This window comes from Leguminivora glycinivorella, chromosome 12 (assembly GCF_023078275.1).
Source record: "Leguminivora glycinivorella isolate SPB_JAAS2020 chromosome 12, LegGlyc_1.1, whole genome shotgun sequence".
NCBI classification, from domain to species: Eukaryota; Metazoa; Arthropoda; class Insecta; order Lepidoptera; family Tortricidae; genus Leguminivora; species Leguminivora glycinivorella.
This window is the reverse complement of record NC_062982.1, coordinates 914,203-919,340: the sequence shown is the minus strand read 5'-3', so window position 1 is coordinate 919,340 and position 5,138 is coordinate 914,203. Positions and strand designations below refer to the sequence as shown.

Below are 5,138 nucleotides of genomic sequence, written 5' to 3'. Positions count from 1 at the left end.
AATAGTACAAGTACCTGGGTGGCTAGCCGAATGGCACAATCGCTCACGAAACGCTCACGAAACGAAGCGCTAGTAGATATCTATCTCTATCGCGCTTGCGTATTGGCGCGACAGAGCCAGCGGCGTATCGCTTTCGTTTGGCGTCGGAGAAATGCCATTCGGCTACGGGGCCTGTACTTAAAATAAAATGTTTTATGCAGTGCACGAAATAAAGCACCACATAATTAGAAAAAATATATATTATGTTTAATACAACTACGTCCACATTATGGACTATTTAATAAGTCAAAGAGAAACATATAAAGTAAATGAATTGACCGTGACGTCACTCCTCAGTATCTCATAGTAATTCCATATTAAATCGTTTTGACAGTTCTTAAAAAGAAGCTGATTTGACTAGTAAGAAACTAACCTATTATTTTCTACATAGTATATTGAGCTGTCACCGCATACACCAGAAAGCGCCATCTTGACAATAGTCACATTAGGCTTAGAATAAATTTAAAATTAAAATTAAAATAAAAAGTTAAAATTTAGCATGGTTAGCGCATCGTAACTGGTGAATTTCCAATATGACTTGGAACTCCGGTTGCCGTTTAAGAAGTTTAACACTCTTACGGTAGATGTCGCTACGGGTCCCATTGACCTTAGTAGTGGAAAATTTCGCTGGCTTGGTTGAAGTCTTGGTGGCTCAGTTGGCAGAGCGCTGGAATATTGATCCAGAGGCCGTGAGTTCAAGTCTCACCCAAGGCAGACATTTTCCACTTTTAAATTTATTCTAAGCCTAGTGGCATCGATTGCAGACGTTTCTGCTAATCAGAAGTTAAAATAGTCACATTGCTTTGTATATTTTCGTGTCATATTTTTCTGGACAGGCTTTTCATGGATACCATCTGGTATGGTATGAAATTTCTAGTTCATGGCGGTCTTACAGAGTGACGTTAATCAATATTTTATGCAATAACCCTATGTGCCTGCAACCCATTTGACCATTTTTGAGTGTGTTTAGTAAAACGTCCCATTTTTTAGGGTTCCTTCCGTAGTCAACTAACCCTTATAGTTTCGCCATGTCCGTCCGTCCGTCCGTCCGTCCGCGATATATTGTTGGATAGGTATTTAAAAACGAATAAGGGTTTACTAAGATCATTTTTAGGGTTCCGTAGTCAACTAGGAACCCTTATAGTTTCGCCATGTCTGTCTGTCCGTCCGTCCGTCCGTCCGTCCGCGGATAATCTCAGTAACCGTAGCACTAGAAAGCTGAAATTTGGTACCAATATGTATATCAATCACACCAACAAAGTGCAAAAATAAAAAATGGAAAAAAATGTTTTATTAGGGTACCCCCCCTACATGTAAAGTGGGGGCTGATATTTTTTTTCATTCAAACCCCAACGTGTGATATATTGTTGGATAGGTATTTAAAAATGAATAAGGGTTTACTAAGATTGTTTTTTGATGATATTAATATTTTCGCAAATAATCGCTCCTAAAGGAAAAAAAAGTGCGTCCCCCCCCTCTAACTTTTGAACCATATGTTTAAAAAATATGAAAAAAATCACAAAAGTAGAACGTTATAAACACTTTCTAGGAAAATTGTTTTGAACTTGATAGATTCAGTAGTTTTTGAGAAAAATACGGAAAACTACGGAACCCTACACTGAGCGTGGCCCGACACGCTCTTGGCCGGTGTTTTATATGAATAAACTGATAAAGCGGCCTTATAGCAATCGACAAAGTGGGCACACTCACATTTCCAGACCTTAGTTCTTGACAATATATCAATATCTTTAATTAACACTAGATTTCACCAGCGCTTTCTCAAATCATAGAATACAAAAACTAAACTCCAGAATAGATAATATTTTAGACAACACGAAGCAGCTATTTTTAAAATGGCGCCGTTCCTCTCGTCAATATTTGGCTGAGCTTTGTCTTGGCATTGTCTCACTGTCTTGGCCGCGTAGCCAAGTGACACTGTCTGAGATAACTCTCTACTTTTTACAGTGTAAATAAAAGGTGGCTTTCAGAAAATATTGGCACAGACTGAAGTTGGACGTTTAAACTTGTTTTTTTTTAAGTTTCTTGGCTGGATATTTGGAAATATACAAAACACGTTAAACATCCGTGAGACATATTCAAATAATTAATTGAAATACGGTTGTACTCACGTTATTATATCGCTATTGCTGCGTGAGTACAACCGTATTTCAATTAATTATTTGAATATACAAAACTATACCTGGGACCCATTTCTCAAAACTAAAAGTTACAAGCGGACATATATTACATACATGTATTAGGAAGATCAGCGCTGACCTCCGGGTCAGCATTATACTGAGACGGGACCTTTTCGCGATAAACTTATTAATCCCTTGTACGTTTGTAGTTTTAGTAATACTGTTTTTTTGCATATTGTGTAGTTTTAAGTTTATCACGAATAAATATTTTGATTGATTTGATTGATTGATATTTATAATTTGTCATATCAGACATTGACTACCACTTGTAAATTGTAGCTTCGAGAAATGGGCCCGTGATGGTTGATTCTAAATTACGGTTTCGATAGTTATATCGTTCAATTCGTTAAAGACGGTTTGGCTTTATTTCTAAATAAACTTTTACAATATTAATTTACATTGATATACCTACCTAAAGTTATAATCTTTGAAGGTAGTCTTTTCACCGAATGGTCTAATCGGAAGATCAGCGCTGGAAGTCGCCAGCAATATGCAGAGATTAAACTATTTCGTGCCACATTCTGATTTTGTGTTTCTTTTTCTTTATATATTTTCCTTTTTTTGATCTTTTAGACCATATCGAAATAAGTATAAAACAAGAGTAGCTGTTAAATTTGACTCCAACACGGGAAGCATGGTCGCGCGATAAATGTCAGGCCGTCCCTATCGTACTTACACTACTTACTAATAGTGCGATAGGGACGGCCTGATATTTTATCGTCTATCGCGCGACCATGCTTCCCGTGCAGCTTTTAGAATTCCTGAAACCGCCAGAATCATTATTCAAAACACCCATTTTTAAACAATGCTTTAAAAAACCTGACTCACCGAAAACGATTAGTATACAGAACTGTTTTCAAACAGAAAAACGCCTCTGTAGCGATACACTGTCCGTAACGTGTTTTAATAAAAAGCGAGAGAAAATGTTTTTGTTCCACCCTTACCACGAAATAACCCTACCGTTTACACTGCGCCAACTCACACATAGTGCATCTCGGTCGTACATACTACAGATATACTCGTGCAAGCGAGATGCACTGTGATTGGAGTTTATAATAAAGATCCCATGGTACGAGGGTTGAGTTTTGAATTTCGAATAGGTACCAAGCGTATGAAGCAAGGTAATGATAACTAGAAAATGTTCGCAGCAAAGAGAGAATATTTGTGTCGCTTAACTTCAAACATGGGTAAATCCATTCTGCTTTAAGATTGAATATACACCCTGTTTTTATTGAATTCAGTTTACTTGAAGGAAAGGTTCTTTAGATCAAATATAATTAATTTCTCTAAGAAACTGGAACTGCGCTCCAGAACTCGAGTTGCAGATGTAGGTGTCAAGACCGCTACGCTTAAGTGGAACTGGGCTGGACATGTCTGCCGCATGCACCCTGAACGGTGGGCCAAAATGGTTACCGAGTGGGACCCACGGAACACCGTGGAGGGTGCAGGCCGGGGTTCAGGCAGACCGAAAAAGAGATGGCGGGACGACTTGAACGCATTTTATCCAAGCTGGCAAAATTACGCACATGACAGGGTTGAGTGGAAGAAGCGAGGGAGGCCTTATTTGTTAAAAGTAGAATTCCCAGTCTACATAAATTAATTGAATGTCTGTGCTCATTATCTATCTGTAACTCAATGTTCGGTACTTAGTAAATTTATACAAGATTATTCATTATTTTTGTAAAGAGCCTTACAAGCTGCATATCGTCACTACTTTTAAAAAAAAACTCTTATCTTCGTCTGTCAATGAAAAGAAAATTGTAGTAAGTATGTATGGAATGCATATAGACGAATATTGTAAGTAGTCCCCGTGGTCTAAAAACCGTGTATGAAGTAAATATATAGTGTGTTACCAAATTAGTCACGGATATTTTAAGGGACGTTAATAAACATCAAAACAATTAACTTTCACTAGAAATTAAAACAAAATTTTCATGTTTTTTTTTGTTCTAATTTCCTTCACGAAAATTTTTTTTAATTTATTCTCTAAATAACCATCCCCTAATATAATTGCCTGTCAGGATGTTTAAGCACTGTCTCTCATGTCACGTTAACAGTGTTTAGAAAGATCTCGTTTAGTTATTTTATCGAGTTCTTCCTAGTTCTCTCCAAAAAACACATAAAAAAACCTATGTTTTATACATAAATATACTTCAGGAGCGGAAAACTATCAGTCGTAAAAATATCTGTGACTAATTTGGTAACACCTTATACATATACACTGTTGTCAATGTATATCATACTAACTTTTGCCCGCGGCTTCGCTCGCGTTAGACAGAGACAAAAGTAGCCTTCCCTTCAACTATCTCCACTTAAAAAATCACGTCAATTCGACGCTCCGTTTTGCCGTGAAAGACGGATAAACAAACAAACAGACACACACACTTTCCTATTTATAATATTAGTATGGATTATGTTACCTATTAGGTATCTATGTAATTTAAGTAAGTTAGGTGCTCATCAGTCTCATTAGTCTCTTTACAAACCGAATGTACCAAAATCAGGCCTACTAAGGTGTACAAAAATAGATATTAAATTAATGTATATTTTGGTACGCATATATAAATGATAGCAAATGAACTAATCATATATTCACAAGAAATAATGAATAGAGACAAATTTAATATAGAACTTTGGTAATTGCGATCAAATATAGTAACTTGTTTTGACATTTATAAGGTAAGGTTTTAAAGATACCTTTTTTTTTTAAAAAAAACCTACTTTTAGAACAAATTAAATTATTTTACATAATTAAATGGTGGCCTAACAGTAAGAGCGTGCGACTTTCGATCCGGAGGTCGCGGGTTCGAACCCAATGAGTTTTTCTGAACTTACGTGCGAAATGTCATTTGATATTTGCCAGTCGCTTTTCGGTGAAGGAAAACATCGTGAGGAAACCGG

The 5,138-nt window shown here is 36.6% G+C and overlaps 1 non-coding gene across 1 annotated transcript; it reads left to right on the top strand.

The window, feature by feature from the left end:
- Positions 1–680: 680 nt before the first annotated feature.
- On the top strand, positions 681–753 carry Trnan-auu. Its single transcript has one exon. It is a non-coding gene; the product is annotated as a tRNA-Asn (tRNA).
- Positions 754–5,138: the final 4,385 nt, after the last annotated feature.